Source organism: Ovis canadensis, chromosome 3, assembly GCF_042477335.2.
Source record: "Ovis canadensis isolate MfBH-ARS-UI-01 breed Bighorn chromosome 3, ARS-UI_OviCan_v2, whole genome shotgun sequence".
Lineage (NCBI taxonomy): Eukaryota > Metazoa > Chordata > Mammalia > Artiodactyla > Bovidae > Ovis > Ovis canadensis.
In genome coordinates, this window is record NC_091247.1 from 44,038,572 (window position 1) to 44,059,788 (window position 21,217).

The window sequence follows — 21,217 nt, forward strand, 5'->3', positions numbered from 1 at the left end:
CACCTGATACCGCACTCACCCCGGGGACTCCAAAGGTGAATGAAACACAGGCAGTGCCCTGGGATTAGTGCCTGTTTTCCAGTTTAAATTTCACTGCTCATTATGCCCACTTTGCTTTCCTTCCAGCCCCTGGACTGACCACTGGGTGTCCTTCCTTGTCTAAACAAGTGAGGGGTCCCTGTTGCTAAGACCCGGTTCCATTTCTCAGCCTCCTTTTTGTCTCTGAGACTCGGAAGGGAGGGGACCTTTGGGGGTGAGCCACATGGTGTAACTCATCCAGGACAGGTGAGAGGAAGATGAAAGGAGATGTTCTGCAGCCGGTTGAAACATCAGTGACTAAGACCTGGGAATGGACCAAGAACATTATCACCTCTCAGCTGTGGGCTCCTGAAAGGTCACGGCCTCATCCCATCCTCCTGTCGTACAGGCTTCCAGCTTCACGTTCTCACGTCCTCATGATCCCAACAGTACGTTACAGAAACCCAACTCAAGCCACTTAAGCAAAAGAGGAACTTTTGGCTCACCTTTGTGACTCAGCTCAGAGCAGCTGACAGAACTGCATAAGGAGCTATTAAATAGGAATCTGGGTTTAGGGACCAAAGTTGGCCGCAAGTGTGCCAGGACTGTCTCTCTGTCCACCCGGTTTTCATTTCTGCACATTTTTGCACGTTGACCTGACTCTTGTCTGCCGCAGATAAGGGACGGGGTACCATGATCAGCCCAGTCTGGGTTCCATACCTGCCAAGACCATGTGAAATGGGAGGACTGTTCCCTAAGGGAGAGATGGGTGCCAGGCAGACCAACACCAGACATCCACTACAAATAGTTACAGCTTGTAACATGCCAGGCACTGTGCTGTTTTACATACATGATCTCATTTGATTACTAAGCTAATTCTACAAGGCAGGTCCTATGTAAGGCATTTGCCTTTCATACAAATGAAAAGGCACAACACAAATTGTAGCTATGTCCTTTCTGCCAACTCCAGTGCTGGGTTTGGGACACGCAGAAAATATGATCTGGAAATAAGAACACAGTTTCTTTGGAAATAAACACTTCCCTTAGTAAGAGGACATGTAAACCAATGTTTTTAACTCTGGTTATCTCTGTATCAGTAGCTACGAGGCCAAGACCATAAATATAGTTTAGTCTCTTGTAAATGTTGTGTTATGTTTCCAGTAGTTAATTTTGGATAATTTAAATCTCTCTACTAAGCTACCATCTCTGTGAATCTACACTGAAGGGAGGTAAGTCTCATCGTGGAAGATCAAAGGGACTCCCTTCCTTGTTCCATCCAGCCAAGAACACACATCCCTGGGGACAGCATTGTAAAGGATGGTCAGATTACATCAGGATGAGGCATGGAGTTCTCTCTGCAGGCAGAGGGTATCTACCATCAGAAGTTTTCATGGATCCTTGGATTCTACTCCTCTTTGTTTTGTATTCATGACCATTTCTTACCTGTATTTCCTCCAAGCAGAAATGGACTTTGAGACTTGTTCATAAGTTTACCACTAAGAGAAAATGGACTATAACAAACCCTGAATAGCACTGACCTATGTACAGTACCATGTGTAAGATAGATTGCTGGTGAGAAGTTGCTATATAACACAGGGAACCCAGCTTGGTGCTGTCTGATGAACTAGAGGGATGGGATGGGGGGAGGCTCAAGAGGGAGGTGAAAGTGAAGTTGATCAGTTGTGTCTGACTCTTTGAGACCCCATGGACTATAGCCTACCAGGCTCCTCTGTCCATGGGATTGTCCAGGCAAGAATACTGGAGTGGGTTGCCATTTCCTTCTCCAGGGGATCTTCCCAACCTAGGGACTGATCCCAGTTCTCCTGTATTGTAGGCAGATGCTTTACCATCTGAGCCACCAGGGAAGAGGGAGGTGATGTATGTATAATTTGGGTGATTTGAGTTGTTATATGGCAGAAACCAACACAACATTGTAAAGGAATTTTTCTCCAAGAGTTGACTCATTGGAAAAGACTCTGATGCTGGGAGGGATTGGGGGCAGGAGGAGAAGGGGACGACAGAGGATGAGATGGCTGGATGGCATCACTGACTCGATGGACGTGAGTTTGAGTGAACTTCGGGAGTTGGTGATGGACAGGGAGGCCTGGTGTGCTGCAGTTCATGGGGTTGAAAGAGTCAGACATGACTGAGCGACTGAACTGAACTGAACTGAACTGATGGCAGAAACCAACATAACATTGTAAAGCAACTTTCCTCCAATTAAAAGATAAATTAAAAAAAGATTAAAAATAGTAGACGCTGGTGGCCGTCTGCCCAAGTGATCTTATGTTCCACCGGGTGTGGCTCTTCAGGTGCCAAGATTCTCTAGGGCTAAGAATAGCCTCTCCAGTGTTTCTGCTAGTTCACAACTTCATGCAGTTGCAGGCACAGCCTCTTAGGCTTGCCATCACATCCCGACTCCTATCACAGTGGCTGATACAATAGGTGCCCAATAAATGACTGTTGAATAGATGAATTCCATTCTCAAGTGATGCCTCAGGTAACGACTGAAATTAGTTAGTGACAATGAGCCAGGGTCAGTGTGCTGGCCACTGTAGTTACAAGCAGAGGGGACCATCTTTCTTAGTTTCAAGGACCCAAGTTTGTCAAAGACACACACCCCTGTTCAGTCCCGAGGGTCCTACTACTTTGGTTTCCATTAATGTAAATAAATGCCAACTCTTTGGGTAAGCATTGTCATAAATTCTCTAATATTCTGCTATGTATTTGTTTAGTATAAACATACTGTTCACATACTTCAAATCTAGGGCAAAGAACATTCACCTGAAGCCAAATGACCAGAATTCATCTGTTCTATTTCCACTAGCAAGAGCCAGTATTTACTGAGCACTTACTATGTGCCTGATGCTTTTATGCATCATCTCATTTAACTTCAAGAAAATACTATGTAAATGGTGCTATAAACACCTCCATTTTACCTATGAGTAATGTGAGAATTGAAAACCCATGGACAGAGGAGCCTGACGGGATATAAGGTTGCAACCATAAGGTCGCAAAGAGTCAGACACAACTGAGTGACTGAACACACAAACACACAATGTGGAGATTCCAGGGGATGAGCACCTAGTTCAGTGCCACAGAGTCACATAACTATTGTGAACAAAGCTGTGATCTATCCGACTTCCATGCTGGTGTTCTCTGCAGCAAATCACTCTGTAGCCTTGCAAGTCATTGAGCCTCACCTTTGTCTTCCTTCTAATAGGTATACAAATCATCTCATGGGATAAATGTTCTGTTGTGCCATTGTGTAAACTGTGTCGATGCTTCATTCATCAACAAACTTTACCAAACACCTGCTCTGTGCCGTTCACCCAATGATGAATGAGTATGTCCTTGCTCTCAGAAGGCTCACAATCTTATGAGTATTTCCCCTGCTTAATGAGACTCGAGGTTGTATCTGTACTCACTTGAAAAGTCACCATTGCCTTATGACACCCCTGTTCTTCTGGAAGAAAGGCAAAGGTAAAATTTAAGACTAATGGTCAGATGACTCCTACAAATAATGGTAAGAGAGTGGTTAATCAGTTCAAATAGCTCCTTGCTTTCCTGGCCACATGACCCTCAGTAAATTACCTGACCTCTTTACAGCTCAGTTTCCTTATCTTTAATGAGGGTGATGGGGGTAACGTTTAATAATGAGTGTAAATAATTAAGTTCAATGCCTGGCACATAGCAAACAGGTAGCGGGAAGAGCAATGCTGGCCACAGTAGGGACGAGTGTATGAGCACATGAAAGGGTGGCCATTGCCTAGAGGGAGGACAGACCCTTAGGAAAGAGGGGAGGAGACCACCACTTCCTCAGAGAATAGGGAGGGTGCTTTTGGAACCAAGCATCAATGCCTTTAGCCAGCTTTCACTTACAAAAGGTAACCAGAGGAAAAAGGGCCAAAGCACCAAGCAATAAAATCTGAATGCGTTCAGTTCAGTTCAGTCGCTCAGTCGTGTCTGACTCTTTGCGACCCCATGAATCACAGCACTCCAGGCCTCCCTGTCCATCACCAACTCCCAGAGTTCACTCAGACTCACGTCCATCGAGTCAGTGATGCCATCCAGCCATCTCATCCTCTGTCGTCCCCTTCTCCTCCTGCCTCCAATCCCTCCCAGCATCAAAGTCTTTTCCAGTGAGTCAACTCTTTGCGTGAGGTGGACAAAGTACTGGAGCTTCAGCTTTAGCATCATTCCTTCCAAAGAAATCCCAGGGTTGATCTCCTTCAGAATGGACTGGTTGGATCTCCTTGCAGTCCAAGGGACTCTCAAGAGTCTTCTCCAACACCGCAGTTCAAAAGCATCTCAATTCTTTATCCACACTGAAAACTATAGTTTGTTTGCAGGTAAAGAATATCAGGTATTTGTGTTAAACTTTCAAATTCAGCATCTCATTAGATCCTCAAAACACACTCCATGCCCCTCCAGGCACACAGGAAGAAAATAAATATGATGCCCAATTTACAGATGGTGAAGTCGAGGTTCATGATGTGCAGCCATTTGTTTGAGGCCACACTGTTAGGAGTAGTAGAACTGAACTAACACCCAGTGCTCAGTCCAAGGTTCAACACCATCTTCCCAAGCAAATCTTTGTGGAGAAAATGGAAAAAAATGTGGACCCACATATGAGTCTCTTCAGAAGCTTTAAAACTGGATTCCTGGGCCCTCCTGAGACTGTCTAAATAAGAATCGATATGTATAGGAGTGGACTTCCCTGTTGGCTCAGTTGGTAAAGAGACCGCCTGCAATGCAGGAGACCCAGGTTCAGTTCCTGTGTTGGGAAGATCCCCTGGAGAATGGAATGGCTACCCACTCCAGTATCCTTGCCTAGAGAAGTCCATGGACAAGGGAACCTGGCAGGCTAGAGTCCATGGAGTCACAAAGAGTCGGACACAACTGAGCAAATAACACTTTCAAGGAAGCTTCGTCAGGGAAACTGATGCAGTTGGGCTGGCAGGGTGGACTAGGGTCTGGAAGCCAGTCACAGAAACAGTAATGCTGTGTTTGTGGCCATAAGAGGCTTTGGAGGCACATGATAGCCCCAGGCATGTCCAGCTGCTTTGGCCAGGACAGTTGCAGTAGACCACAGCTGGAGTTATACCCATCAATAATGCAGCCACTGCTCTTGCCCTGCCCTATCCACCCTCCAGCTGTGACCAGCATCAGCATGCCTCCCCCCAACCAGGCACCCCCTACTGATCCACATGCTCAAACCCAGCTTAAACCCTCCTGACTGCTTAAACCCTGGACTGACTGAAAAACGTTGCCTGATTCCACTGCATTGTCCACCTTTCTCTGTTCCCTGCAAGCCTTCCTAGAACTGCAGAGGTCCCCTCCTACCACAGGGCTTTTGCACATGCTGTCCCTGCCATCTGCAATGCCCAGGGCTCCCACTTCACTGCCCCATCCCTTCTGATCTCAGCATCATCTCATCAGGGAAGTTGTCCTCAATCCCATCTAGGGTGGAGTCCTCTGTTACCTGTTTTCTTAGGACCAGTTTCCTTTCCTCAGGAGTTCTCATCACTGATTACAATTGTGTATGAGGAGTGTGGCCAATTTTCTTTAGGTCTGTCTCCCTTCAGACCGGCCATGGAGAGAGGCGATCTGTCTCTTTTGTCTGCCCTGCTCATTAATGTCTTAGAGCTTGGCACTCAGTGAGCATGTATGGAATTGTGGAATTGTGTTGCATGATACACAGAAGAGAATAAATAGGCCAGGAGCCTGATGCCTCCATCTCTCCATCCCCAGGAGGCGGGACATCTGAAAGAGGCCCATGTGACTGTGACGATGGAGCCGTCTGGTCATTAGTGCCCTGTCCAAGTGCAAGGTCACGAGGTTTTATTGCCAAGTAACATGCATAGCAGACACTCCCGGCTTTGTGTTGCTCCTAACCCCGACCCTGACCCTGAGGGACTCCTGCAGTCTACTTCATCTCTGTTTGGTTTGAATTTTTATGAGGTGAATTATTTTTATAATCAGAAAAGGCCATAAAGAGAATTTTTAAGTCTGCCAGAACTGGAGAAGACTCTAGGGCTACATTAGTATTGTCTCTAAAAAATTCATAATTTGCGAGGCACTGTGATGCATTTAATGTATGTCTTTAATCGAAAGTATTTAGAGAAGCCCTAGAAATTTAACTGATGTTTTTTCTGGGCATGCTGAAGTAAGAAAAAGAGATTATGTTTTGGTTCAAATGTCCTCAGTGAACCCCACACAACTTGTTAACTTTAAGGGATAGAGCAGAGAATGTGAGAGGTGGACTAGTAAATTAAGAGCAGACTCTCGGAGAAGGGCAATTGCTGTCTGTCTGACTGATGGCGCCTCCTGAGATGAGCGCATGGAGCAAAAACAGGAACCTAGGTCTCTGTGCCAGGTGTTACCAGCCCTTTGCCCCACAAGCCCCTCCTTCCAGGGGCCCCCTCCACTTCATCCTTCCCTAGCCTTTGCCTTACCCCAAACCCTGCTCCGCAGAAAGGGAGGCCAGGGATTGAGTGAGATGATTTGATTCTGCAAATCCCTACTAACTTTTTGAAGCCTGAAGATTTAGTAGATGTTTCTGTTTGGCTCTGTTAAAGGATGAAATGACTGCATTTGACTTTCACTCACTGGAAATGATTCCCCCCCTCTCCCTGCAGTGACCCTGCGTTCTGGCTCACTCCTGGCTTCTTACTGGTAAGAATTTCTTTGATTACTCGATTAGCATAAAGAAATATCAGAAACCTGTTAAAGAATCCATGCTTTGGGTTGGGTCTAGAGGTCATGGCAAAGGCTCCTTTGATAGAAACAGAGCAGTTAACAATGGAAAAATGGTCAGGAGATCCAGCCCAGCTTGGGTAGGTCATTTTCATCTCTTTTAGTGTTAATGACTCTTACCAAGTGACTTTTCTCCCTTTATCTCTTACAGGCCAGATCCAAGGTGACTCCACCTGCCAACCTGTCATTGAGTTTTGAGCACTGGAGTGGGAATGGGGGGTGGAAGGAAGTTTTAAGCACCACAGATTTTTTTTTGGAGAATCAGAGTAAACAATACTTCCTAAATTTAGTGATCAAGTGGGCTAGGAGACTAGCCGGCAGATAAAGAGAAATATGGTGGACAGGTGAACCCTCCTGGTTCTTCTCTGCAAAGTCCCTGTACAGAACTCTGTAAGCGTCTATGTAAGCAGCCCTTAATCTGAACTGTATATGTCTGCCACTTGATTGAGGGCTTCCCAGATGGCTCAGTGGTAAAGAATCCACCTGCCAATGCAGGAGATGAAGGAGATGCGGCTTTAATTACTGAGTGGGGAAGATCCCTTGGAGGAGGAAATGGCACCCCACTCTTGTATTCTAGTATTCTTGCCTGGAAAATCCCATGGACAGAGAAGCCTGGAGGGCTATAGTCCATGTGGTCGCAGAGTCAGATAGGACTTAGTGACTGAGCACACACATCACTTGCTCATGATTCTATGGGATGGGTGGATGGGTGGATGGATGGATGGATGGATGGCTACTTTACTCTCAGTATTCATCCACTGCAGCAGGCACGGTTAGTGCCTTGCTCATATGAACTCTGTACGCCAAAGGCTGCTTATTTCCCATACCTGCCTCTCTGTCTCTGAGAGCTTTTATCTGGCCAGTGGAGCACATTAGGCCTGGTAGCCAGAAGAGGAGAGTTAATATCCTAGAAGTAGCCCTCAGTCTATGGTGGATGGGAACTTGGTGGATAACCAGCCCAGCTTCCTTGCATCTCAGTCAGGGTGACCGAGGCACGTCTGCATGGTTGCATGGCAACCCAGTTGCCCTCAGTGGTAATTGCTTGATAACAGATCCTCTATATCCTTTCTTTTCTTCCCTTCTACCTTCTCCATTGTCTTTCCAATGGTTCCTAGCATCACCTTCCAAATGAACTACTTGCCCTTTAATATAATCCTTGTTTTAGAGCATGCTTCTGTGGGAACCAGAATTAAAACCTTCAACTTACTGATTGCTCTGATATATGACTGACCAGTCTCCAGGGGTCACCCTTAACTTTCTGCCTGCTTCCTAAAAACAAGAATAATCTAGTTGGAAGAAAAGTGACATTTACCCTCACTGGAATAATATTAAACTGTAAGGAAGTGCAAACTCACCAGATTTTATTGCCAAGTAACGTGCACAGCCACCCTTCCCCACCTTAGAGCACAGCCACTCCCTCCCTGACCAGAGGGACTCCCACAGGCTACTTGATCTCTGTTTGGTTTGAATTTTTATGCCATGCATTATTTAACCCACACCTAATTGGAATAGTATTAAACTCATTCTTGATTAATTCTCTCTGGAAACTCTCATTAAGTATTTAACAGAACTTCAGTTTTGTTACCAAAGCTGATCAGAATCTGTTATTTAAGGACTGAAAGGAGGACAAACGTACCCACAGCCCATTTTCCTGGTCAACCTTCTTGGGCAACATGATTTTTCTCTCTCTAAGGCAGTCATGTTTGTTAAAGGAACAGTCCTTTTAGCTTTTCTCTGATTATTAAGTTTCTAAATTCTCTACAACTCCTCAGAAAACCTACGATAGTTTCAACAACACTGAGAGTGATGATTCTCTACCCTAGGTGGACACTGGAATCACCCAGGGAGTGTTTATTTCCAGGAATCTTGGAATCCATTCCAGACTAGTCAAAGAGCAGTGTCTGGGCAGTGCTGATTTTAATGTTCTCCGGGGGGGGGGTGGGGGGTGGGGGGTGGGTGGCCTAATGTACAGCCAGGGCTGAGAACTACTGACTGAATGGGCAGAGCTTCCAAAGCTATGAACACCAGCTGCCCCAGGAAATGCAGCCCTGGGCAAAGCAGGAAGAGCTCAAAGTGTCATAGATGGCAGCCCCAGCGGACAGCACAGGTTGTAAGGATCCAGTCTCTGCCTGTGTGGCCCCTCCTCGCTTCACTCCACCCTCCACTCACACTTCAATCCCTGCACTTGAGCCAAGAGGCCTCAGGAAGCCTCTCATCAAGCCGCCCACATGCTAATGAGAAAACATCCGCCATCCACCAAGGCAATAACCTTTTGTTCCCATCACAGAGCAAAGAAGAACCTCCCCAAGGAGACTTCAAATCAGGAATTTTATTTTCTCATTTGAAAGTTGTGCAGTTGAGCCTCATGCATTTTCATTTCTCATGCATTTTCATTTCCCTATCTTCCAATCAGGGTAATTTGTGCTCCTGGCTGAACCTTTGGGTATTTTCTCAGCCTGGTGGATGTGGCTGACTTTATCCCTGGGGTGTCGTTCTAGAGAAGGAGTTCCTCATATTCCCAGAAACAAAGAAATCCAAAAAAGGAAAAAAAAAAAAAAAAGAGGGAAAATGGAGCCTACAAGCTGTGACATCAGGCTACAACTGGCCTCTATGAAGCCTGGCCCTTAATGAGCTTGGGATCCCGGAGGACTTCTTCAAGCCTGATAATGCTCTCTCATAAAACTTTTTGAAGCCATGGCAATCACTGGGGACTCCAAGTCAAATGGTAACACAGTTTAATTAAGTGGGTGCATGAACTTTCTAAGATGTTTGTAGATTTTGGTGTGTACATGCATTTTTCTGAGGAGACAGTCTCAAACTCTCAAACAGGCCAGTGACCCCACGAAATTTAAGAATTAGCAATTTCATGATTCCTCCCTCTTTCCAAAGAACCCAAATGCAGATGTTCACTTGAGGGACCAATGCTGAAACTTTTCCACACCCTTGGCTTCCTCCTTCACTCCTTTAGCCTCCAGCAGCTCCGACAGTATGTCTCAGCGTGTGAATTCCTGATCTCAAGAAAGGAAATCTAAGGTCACAGACCTCCCAGAAGCAAAAGGTCAAGGGGACAAAGCGACCCAGCTCTAAGGTTCCAGCAGTCCTTCAGAATAAAGAACTGGCTTGGGTTCTCAGGTGGCTCAGAATGTTCCCAGCAAGTATTGCCTGAGACGAATGTTCCTCCTGAGGGCTGGATTAGTTAGAGAGAATAACCTCCCTCTCTTCTGCAAGTATATGTGATTATTTTTTCCCATGAATTCTTAAAAAAGCTTGAGAATGTGGTCATCTGTCACTGTCAGGCTTTCCCTGCATTGAAGGGGACATTAAAGAGCAGAGCAAGAGAGAGCTGGAGCCCCCACCCTGGTAGACACTTTGCTCCCTCACCTTGGCCAAGTCTCAAATCCTCTTTTGTGATATTGTTCAGTCGCCAAGTCTTGTCCAACTCTTTGCCACCCCATGGACTGCAGCATGCCAGGCTTCCCTGCCCTTCACCGCTTCCTGGAGTTTGCTCAAACTCATGTCCATTGAGTCGGTGATGCCATCTCATCTTCTGTTGCCCTCTTCTCCTCCTGCCTTCAATCTTTACCAGCATCAGGGTCTTTTGCAAAGAGTCAGCTCTTCGCATCAGGTGGCCAAAGTTTTGGTGCTTCAGTGTCAGTCCTTCCAATGAATATTTAGGACTAATTTCCTCTATGATTGACTAGTTTAATCTTCTTACTTTCCAAGGGACTCTCAACAGTCTTCTTCAGCACTACAATTTGAAAGCATCAGTTCTTCAGCACTCACTCTTCTTTATGGTCCAACTCTCACATCCGTACATGGCTGATGGAAAAACCATAGCTTTAACTATATGGACCTTTGTCAGCAAAGTGATATCTCTGCTTTTTAATATACTGTCTAGGTTTGTCAAAGCTTTTCTTCCAAGGAGCAAGCATCTTTTAATTTCATGACTACAGTCACCGTCTGTAGTGATGTTGGAGCCCAAGAAAAAAATCACCTTGTGTGATAGGGATGGGGTTCTGTGATAGGGGAGTGATTAATGATGCCTGTCCCTCGGGGAGGCAGTGTAGGACTCCAGAAATAAGTTTTATACAGGGAAGGGGCACCATGAGTATGGATGAGGGCTTGGTGGGTAGGGGACACATAGGGAAGTGACATCTAGTGACTGCCTACTATGTGCCAGGCCTGTGTTAGATCCTCGACCCAATATTGTCTGGTGAACAACTGCAGGGCACGCTCAAACGAGTGAGCCACCAGAGCACAGAGTGGCAGTGGACAAAGTCCTCAGCCTGAAGGCACCTCCTCGTGAGAGGGGCAAAGTAAATCTTTATATTACTGGTGACAGTGACTACGAGTCCTGCCCCAGGGTCCCACTCTTTCTGCTCTAGCAGCAGTGTCCAGTAGAACCTGTGTAATGATGAAAATGTCCTACATCCACTCCGTGCAATGCTCTTGCCATGGGGCACTTGAAATGCGGCTAGACTGACTGAAGAACTGAATTTGAATTTTTAACTGATTTAAATTTATTGTCATTAATTTTCTTAAAAATATTTGTTGGAGTATAGTTGCTTTACAATGTTGTGCTTGTATTATACAGCAAAGTGAACCAGTTATACGTATACATATATCCCCTCTTTTTTGGATTTCCTTCCCATTTAGGTTGCCGCAGAGCACTGAGTACAGTTCCCTGTGCTAGACAGTGTGTCCTCACTGGTTATCTATTTTATACGCAGCGTCAATAGTGTACATATGTCAACCCCAATCTCCCAACTCATCTGACCCCCCCACCATTATCCCTTTGGTATCCCTATATTTGCTGTCTATGTCTGTGTCTCTATATCTGTTTTGTAAATAAGATTATCTATACCAATTTTTTCAGAATCCACATATATGTATTAGTATACAGAATTTTTTTCTTTCTGACTTACTTCATTCCCTATGACATTTTCTAGGTCTATCCATGTCTCTACAAATGACCTAGTTTCATTCCTTTTTAATGGCTGAGTAATATTCCATTGCGTGTATGCACCACATCTTTATCCATTCCCCTGGTGTCAGACACTTGGGTTGTTTCCATAGCCACTCAGAATCAGTGGCTACCAATACTGAAGGGCAAAGTTCTGGAGTAGCCCTGATTTTTAGCTGGGCACATGGTCACCTAAAATAAAGACTTTGCTTCATAGCCTCTCTTGCAGGTGTGGGGTCACATTTTGGCCAATAGATGCGAAGGAACATGATACAGGCGACTTTCAGGTTATGCCTGAGGGAAGCAGCCCTTCCCCTGGCTCTCGGCTCCTTTTTGCTTAGTTGACTGGAACGTAGCCATGTGCCATCTGGAGCTGGGCGATGAAGACAACACCTTAGGGATAGAAGAGCAATCAGATGCAAGGACTCTGCAGTGCCCCAGGTCCAGATCAGACATCTCTGTGTGGAGAAGCTAAAATTCTGTTTCTTTCAGCTACTGTGTTGTGGATCTCTGACATCGAGCCACACTGGTACCCTATCCTATTCACTATGCTGTCCTCCTCTCTCTTACAGAGATTGTGGGGAGCAGATGTCCATGTTATAACTTTGATCATGTGTTTGCAAAGCTTCTCTCAGATCATTATGCAGCTTAAGGGCAGAACCCCAAAGGGAGAGGCCTCCGCTTAGCAAAGCACCTTGAGGGAGCTGGTAGACTTGCAAATGTAGATATGAGTTTAGTGGGGAGCAAGCGATGGAGAGCTAGATGCTGTGCATGAGAAAGAAATTTGAATCTGGAGAAGACTGGCCCGTACAAAGGGAGGAAGGACCTGGGAAATGGCACCTAGATATAGATAGTACAGGGAATTCTACTCAGTGCTCTGTGGTGACTTAAATGGGAAGGAAGTCTAAAAAGAGGAGCTATATGTAAACATACAGCTGATTCACTTTGCTAGGTAGCAGAAACGAACACAACACTGTAAAGCAACTATACTCCAATAACTAAAAAAAAAAAACAAAACCAAGATGGGTCTAAGGCCAGCAGGAAATTCCCCCAGGTGACAATAATTGATGGGCTTTCATATCCTGAGATTTGTTGTTCCTGTTGTTCTTGTCACCTCTCCATTGCTCCAAATGCTGCCACATACCACAGCCTCCTGCTGGTGGTGCTTTGGCGAAAATGTAGAAATTAAGGTCAGCATGGGACTGAACAGTGAGGAGAACCGAGGACTTTTAAGAAGCAAGACATGCAGTAGGTCAAGAGTGCAGTGGAAGCAAGAAATCTGGAAAAGAGGTGACTGGGAGGCAAGGAAGCTCTTTGGGAGTCCCCTGAGACATTGTAGGGAAGGGCACGCCGGCTTTCACCACATATGGGGTGGGGTTCCTTGTCACGCTGCTTGAGTGCCAGGGAAAAGTGAAAACCCCAGGAGTTTGTATAGCCTGTGAAAGCCAGGCAGCTGACACTGGTTTTGCAGTTCCCCAAGGTGCTATCCTTTGTCCTTGGCCAGCTCCCAACAACCTGACAGTCAAGCAAGGAAGAGAAACAAATGTCTCCTTCATGCTTGCTCTGCACTGGCCTAGATGAAAGAAGATTTGCTTGTCTTAAATCTAGAGCACACAGTCATTGGGAGAAGTGAGAAAATCTGTAATTGGTCAGAAGGCCAAGATGAATGGTGAGCCTGGTGTTTGGAGACACAGGGAGCAGGAGCTGGGGATTCTGGGTTTGAGCTGGGGCAGAGCCCTGTATCTTAACTGACTTCCGAGGCAGAGGATGTAACACTTGCAGAGAAGTGTTTGCAGTTGTTACTGCTAATAGTAACACTTGTGTTCTACATCCAAATATACTCTGTTGACACTTGCTCAAATGATGGAGTTTTAGCAGTGGTACCTGGGGCGATAGAAAGGTGATAGGCATTTCTATGGTAACCCTCCCGAATATGGTCCTATCGTTATATTTAGTCAGGTCAAACCATAGACTGAAGGTTGGGATCCATTGGGAGAAAAACATTTGGGAATAATAATCACTGACGTTTATGGCCTATGTTTATTGTTCTATGTGCCAATATTATGCTAAATACTCTGTATTCTATATATTCTTCACAAGCCTATGATGCACATTAACAGATAAGGGAACTGAGACTAAAACAGAATAATAACTCACATAAAGTCACACAGCAATTAAATGGTCTGGCAGGGCTTTGAACCCAGGCCAGCTGCCAGCTTCCATCCACACGCTCAGTCGCAGTAATTTCCTACCTCTTTGCTCTGTGGGTGTTGTCCTTGGGCGTTGGGCACACACAACTCTTCAGAACCATTCAGGGCCCTCCCATGGGCATAGAACCTAGAGCAGATACAACCTCAGATAGCACTTGAACCTCAGATGGCAGATATCCTGGGGTAAAAGCTTAGTTACTAGTCACATAAAAACCATCAGTTCAGTTCAGTTGCTCAGTCGTGTCCGACTCTTTGCGACCCCATGAATCGCAGCACACCAGGCCTCCCTGTCCATCACCAACTCCCGGAGTTCACTCAGACTCACGTCCATCGAGTCCGTGATGCCATCCAGCCATCTCATCCTCTGTCGTCCCCTTCTCCTCCTGCCCCCAATCCCTCCCAGCATCAGAGTCTTTTCCAATGAGTCAACTCTTCGCATGAGGTGGCCAAAGGACTGGAGTTTCAGCTTTAGCATCATTCTTTCCAAAGAAATCCCAGGGCTGATCTCCTATAAAAAACATAAAAGCAGAATATTTCCAAGGCATTTTTTTTTTTTTTGACATCTCAAGCAATTTGGATTCCGGGCAAACAAGAATTTTTTTGTAATTTGAACAACAAATGCTCATTTTCCACTTTAAATTTACTGAACATGTAGCTCCCTCATCTTGTTATTCATTGCCTGCCAAAATAATGACACACATTTTAACTAAATTTTCCATTTAGTGGGAAAATTATATTTCATTTAAGTATACATAGATAGTAGTTCTATTGAGTACAAACCTTAATGAAGCTCATGTTGAGGCAAAGCAGAGTATCTGATTGACGATTGTATACATGGTATATCTATGTCCTTTCTCAGGTTAATAAATACCTAGAGATTAACTGATCTGTCAGTTTAATGCTTTTATTGCATATCTATACAAGCGTCTAATGATTCTGGAAGAAGACAGTCTGTTCAGTTTTGAGACAGCATCTCTTACCCTAGAATTAGAATTTGAGGTTTGCCTGATATTGACTTTGCATGGTCAAAAAATACTCTGGTGATGATGACATTAATTTTTAAAGACGGAGGTCCAGGATGGTCATCTTGTTATATACAAATCTGTATTTTAAATTTGTAATGCATTTTCATGTCTTCATTTTGGTGTATGTTCTTGTGCTTTTTTGCTCAATCGTGTCCGACTCTTTGCGACCCCATGGATTTTAGCCCACCAGATTCCACTGGCCATGGAGATTCTCCAGGCAAGAATACTGGAATGGGTTGCCATGCCCTCCCTCAAGAGGAATCTTCCCAACCCAGGGATCAAACCCAGGTCTCCTACATTGTAGGCAGATTCTTTACCGTCTGTGCCACCAGGGAAGCCCAAGAATACTGGAGTGGGTAGCCTATCCCTTCTCCAGGGGGTTTCCTGCATTGCAGGCCTATTCTTTACCAGCTGAGTTACCAAGGAAGCCCCATTTTGGTGTATATTGAACCCATATTACTCCAGTGGTAGAAAGCAAGGAGAAGGTTTTAATATTTTCTATTACATTTTCAGTTATATCAGATGTTGTAAAGGAGAAAGTGGACTTGAGCAGTTTGTAAAAGTAATACGTTTGATTTTCACTTTGTCAGATTTGTAGAGTGATTTGCGGATTTAACCTCATCCTAAAAAGGTTTGAAAGTGAGAAGCACGCCAGTCGTATTGAAAGGGGCCTTAAAAGATCTTCTCCCTGCAAGATTCAGAACTTGCACGACATCATCAGCTAGTGTCAGTGTCATTGGTGAAATCTGGTTCCTCAGATAAACCAGGCGCCCAAGAAATGACATTTACAGAGTGTGCGTCTAGCCAGTTTGGAGCAAGAATTCACATATTCACACTGCAGTCCTCACTGCTGGCGTAGATCAAATTGTGAACATTTTTAGCAGGAAGAGCTGGCACTTGGCTCTAACCCCCATGGTTAGAGCCTGTGAAGAAACAGATAAGGGGTTGTACGGTTTGCTGCTAATAACCATGTTCTCTCAACACTGTGGATTTTTGCACCAAATCACCCGGAAGGCATACAGAATACTCCTTACTTCAGGGAAACCCCCTGTCAGTGAAAAATACATAGTGACCCCTGAAGAAGTGAAGTTTCCTTTTCTCAGGTCTCTGATGTGGACTCTTAGTTTCTTCCCACCCACAGAAAAATTGCTACACTTGTGGTTGGGGGGCGGGGCGGGGGGCTGGGGAGGGGAGTAAAATTTGTTTGTTTTCATTGTGAGTTGTGACAAACTGAGGGATTAGAAATTTAGGAAGAGGAAAACTTATCTGAGTGAAGATAGCAGCCAAGAAACTCGGAACAACATTGAATAAAAAAGGTCCTTTTCAGACGTGTATCTGGTGCTGTTGGAATATTCTACACACAGTTACCCACCCCTTGTTGTGCTACACGATGCCTCAGAGGCTTATACCAGTCTCCTTTTGGCAGGCACCAGCTCCACAAAGTCAAGTACAATAAAATGCTACCTAGAAGAAGGGATATGTTAATTCAACACTGTTAATTTTCAAACTCTCAGAGTCCCTAAGGGAGAGACTAAGGATGGGTAAGTTTGGAATATAAGGACTGAGTGGTCAATATTAAAGGAAATCAACCCTGGATATTCATTGGAAAGACTGATGTTGCAGCTTATGCTTCAGTACTTCACCCACGTGGTGAGATGAGCCGACTCACTGGAAAAGACTCTAATGCTGGGAAAGACTGAAGGCAGGAGGAGAAGGGGGCGACAGAGGATGAGATGGCTGGATGACATCACCAACTCAATGGACATGAGTGTGAGCAAACCCTGGGAGATACTGAAGGGCAGGGAAACCTGGCACGCTGCAGTCCATGGGGTTGCAAAGAGTCAGACACGACTTAGCGCCTGAACAACTTAGTGGAGAAGGGAAACAGGACTCAGAAATGGATTCAGAGTATGAGACAGGCAGTGCCAGGCATGAAGCAGGGCCCTGGATAGCCCAGGAAGCCTAGGAGCCTATGTTTTGGGAGTAGGAGGTGAATAGAAGCAGATCATCCCTGACTGCATCTCCACTAAGTCTATTGACTCTGACACAGGTACACAGGCCCTTTAAAACCTGTTTTTCATGGGCTGTTGTTATGCAACACTTGTCCTCATCAGTCACAAAGCCTCAGACCTGGCTGCAACGCACATGGTGTGACTCTTTGCGTCATGTCTACGCATCTCTGGTTTCAGTGTCTCGGCCAATCACAGGCATTTCTGGATTCTTTTCTTCCAAAGTGCTCTCAGAATAGGGGCCTGAAATCCACAGAGACAGAGACTCATTGCAACCATCAGCCCTCACCTGCTCACGTGGATTTTCCTACCAGAGTTGCCCTTCATACCTAAATAAGCTGGGAGCATTTCCTCCTTTGGCCCCATTCCGCCGCCTCCTGGCCTCTAATAGAGGCAGGAGGTGAGAGGCAAAAGGCCAATGAGTCTGAATTATCCTCAAGCAAGACAACAAGCCCTGTCATAATCAGGAAACATTGGGGTTCCCCTATATGCTTGTTGAGCATCCTCCCTTCATGCTCTGCTTTGCAGACACATCACTCATCAGATGCTGAGTCATGGATAATTCACCAGCTATTTTACTGGTCACATTGCTTCACAGCGGGTAGAAGCTTCCAGTTGGCCTGGAGCCCTCCAAGGCTAAAAAACAAGCCTATTTTTTTTTTAATCATGTTGAAATTTTAGGCTCTAAGAGTTAATATACCTGAGCCTCAAAGGGTACCCTTAACATAGAGGAGCTCTAGATAGTGGCCCTGACCCACAGATCTGTTTTTTGCCTAGATTTTAAAAGTTCAAGTCTGTTTTCCCTGCTCTTTCTGGGAAGCTTACCTAAACAAGTAAAGATGAGCTATAAATGTCTTTCAAGACTTGACTTGTAGGTTCTAATTATAATGAAGTGATAATAATATTGCTTTGTGTTTTCCCTGTGCCTTTCTTCCAAAGTGCCGCGAGTACTCTCAGTTGGGTGAGGGCAGGTATGACCTGTCTGTGTCTACATGCAGATTCTAATTACACATTCTTTGGATTGGGGCTCTAAACTCATTTTTTCTACCAGAGCCTGGGGCAGAAGAGTGCATCACCTGGACTCACTTTCCTGGGTGTTATCAGATGGAGGAGCTTTTCATCTGGGTGGGGCCCCCAGGGGCTGGACCTGACCCTAGGGTGGTTCAGAAGCCTCCATGTGGCTCTGCCCCATCCCTCCCCACCAGGATCTGGGAGCCTCTCCACCAGCACCAGCACTTCCCAGACTCTTTGGTGCCAGAGTAAGCTCGGTGTCCTGCTTTGCCGCCAAGGATAGGCCTCTCCTCTGAACAGGCTGGAATCCCACGCCTGAGCTTGGTGGGCTCTGCACTCTCTCATTGTCCCTGCTTCAGGGCAGGGATGGGCCTGCTTATGTACCCGCTACTTTGTGCCCGTGCAACTTGGGGCAGGCATCACCGAGAAGCTTGGTTCCATCTTCCAGGATCCCTTAAACTTTGTATTATAGGCTCTTCCTCCTGGCTCTGAAAGGAAACCTAAGCAGACCCTCTGACTTCTCAGGTCCATCTTAGCTAAAAAAGAGGTCTGTAGTCATTGAAGTTGAAAAAATAAGAGTCTCAATCCAGAAATAAAAATGTCCATTCCTATGTACTAATAAAAACTATGAAGCAGATTTAAAGCTGAGGCCTCTCCTGGCTTCCAGCTCAGGCCAGCCATGGGAGGGAGGGCAGCCGTGGGTCACTTTCCTTCCCTTCTTCTCCTCCTGTAACTGCTGACTGCAGTTTCTGACCCCGCCACCCTCCCAAACATGCAGGCATCCACACACACACGTATACCAGGCAGCTGGAGGAAAAGGGAGAGATGGAGAGGGAGCTGGAAATTTCTAGCTTTCTCAAGACTTGGTCAGGATTACAGTTTCATCTTCTTCAGAGACACCACGTCCCATCCTCCACCTCAGCATCCCCAGGCCAGGACTGTGAGCTCCAGAACAAAGGTCAACACATCTAGATTCCAGAGTGTGCTTACTCTCCCTCTGTTCCTGGAAATCCAGTGATGTCTCTGGTCTCCCAGCCAGGATCCTTTTACCCCACCCTGAGATGACTTGAGGGGCAGCAGCAAAGTCTCCATGCTGGTCATCTCGGCATGCATGGTCTGCTCCCTGCATTCTTTGTCCTATACTCACTCGCCTAGCCCTCTTTCCTCACTTGGCCATCAAGGCCACTAGCCTGTCCGTGTAGGTTTTACAGGCAGTTCCAACCTACTGCATCTCCCAAACTAAAGGCGACACATTTTAAGTTCTCCACAAGCCCCTCTATGGTGAGAGGAAGGGCATGCATCTCTTCCACTACAGTGCAGGGTTGAAGGAAGCCCTCAGCATACCACTGGTTTTCTCCAAAATTCTCACCAAAAGTCTTGTCTCTAAAGTTCCATTCTCAACTCTACTTTTAAGTTGGATGTTGAGAGGACATTAAGAATTATCTCACTGGATTTTTTTTTTTTCTAGGCCTTTGTACCTAATTTTGAACCTTGTACCTCCTTTTGAATTGTGATGTCTTTGGATGTAGCCCGAATCTTGTAGGAGAGGTATGCACCAGCAGAAATCCTACCTAGCCTCTCTTGGGGATTTTAATATCATATGCTCCCAGAGTGCTGGTTTTATTTGAACACAGATTTCCCCCATTTCCAAGCTGGAGCTTTTATGAACCCAAGGTGTTAAATCTCTGAGGGGAAAAGGAGCTAGGGTTTCTGTGTATATTTCCTTGTGAAAATCATTATAGCTGGTCCCCTTGGCCTTCACCAAAATGTACTTAGGCTTTTCGACAAGGGGAAGAGAGCCATAGTGTTTGAGTACATATTACAAATGCATCTTGTGAATGTCTGATATCCACAAGGAGTTTATCCCATTCAGTCTCAATTCACTTCTTTAATTAAGATAGCTCTGGTATGTATCATCTAGATGTTTAAAAAGAACAACTTGGAGAAGCATCTAGACATAAAAATGATGGTCAAAGACAGTACTCAGGATATTAGTAATGTGTCTTCCTTATCAAGGTAACTATATTAGAACCCTTACTAAAATTCAGTATCAGAAAATATTTCTATCCATACTCAAACTTGTAAGCTTCCTTTTATTTACTAATGAGGAACTGTATAACTTGGTGTGTTTCTCATTTTGCTTTGCTTACCAGGAGCTGCTGCTGCTAAGTCACTTCAGTCGTGTCCGACTCTGTGTGACCCCAGAGACAAGGCTCTCCCGTCCCTGGGATTCTCCAGGCAAGAACAGTGGAGTGGGTTGCCATTTCCTTCTCCAATGCATGAAAGTGAAGTTGCTCAGTCGTGTCTGACTCCTAGCGACCCCATGGACTGCAGCCTACCAGGCTCCTCCCGCCATGGGATTTTCCAGACAAGAGTACTGGAATGGGTCTCAGAACCAAACTGAATGTTCCATTTCAGTAACTAATTCATTCCAGGAAGCTGATATGTCCATCTCATTCTACTTTTATTTGGTTTCCACCATTTCTTTCTCTCTTTAAATGTTTACTGGTATTTTTGATATATTTTAATATTATAAGCCACCTTCAATCCTTTCCTTGAAGTCATCAGGATACAAATCTTAAATAAACATGAACAAGACTTTCATTTGTTCATTCCTTCAAAAATATTTATTGATCACCTTCTACATGCCCAGCATTTTGCAAGTCTCTCCCCAGAGAGGAGCTGGCACTACCAGCTGTCCTCTCTCCTCTTGGGACTTGAGCCAAACTGTAGCGAGAGAAACAATGGTGAGCAAACAGATCTTCTCTTCCCTCAGAGCTCACAGGGCACCAGGTTTGCATGAAGGAGGAGGGGCAATAAAAACTCGGGGCCCAGGGCAAGAACCTGAGAATAAAAGTCAAGAGACAATGGAGTTATGGAAACTAAGGGAAGTGAGTTTCCAAAGAAAGGGTAGCCCTGTTGCAAAGAGATCAAGAAGACAAGAGATGTGCCCACCAAGCAACAAGAAGGTGAAAAGGTCATTAGCAGTTTTGCTGGAAGATTGGATAGGAGGTAAAGAAGTAGAAACAGCCTGTGGAGACAGTTCCTTCAAGGAGTTTGGCTGTGGCAGAGGGAAGGAGGGTGGCTGTTGGAGGAGGATGTGATGGCTGCACTGAGTAAACTCAGCCCCAACAGGGAAGATCATCTTGGTCCCTTAAATGATTACTTGAATTTCTGTTGAGTTCTAAGTCTCCTTATATTTAGGGTCAATGCAAATTTCCC

General features: G+C 45.4%; 1 long non-coding RNA gene across 3 annotated transcripts in view; it reads left to right on the forward strand.

Moving 5' to 3' along the window:
• Positions 1-20,607, forward strand: part of LOC138436822 (uncharacterized) — a 136,862-nt gene extending 116,255 nt beyond the window's left edge. For 2 of the 3 annotated variants that reach the window (XR_011255635.1, XR_011255636.1), the window contains exons 3-4: positions 6,600-6,696; positions 6,929-8,311. This is a non-coding gene — a long non-coding RNA (uncharacterized lncRNA). Of the gene's footprint in view, positions 1-6,599; positions 6,697-6,928; positions 8,312-20,148 lie in introns of those variants that run through there. The other variant, XR_011255637.1, reaches the window with a different exon arrangement.
• The last annotated feature ends 610 nt before the right edge of the window (positions 20,608-21,217 follow it).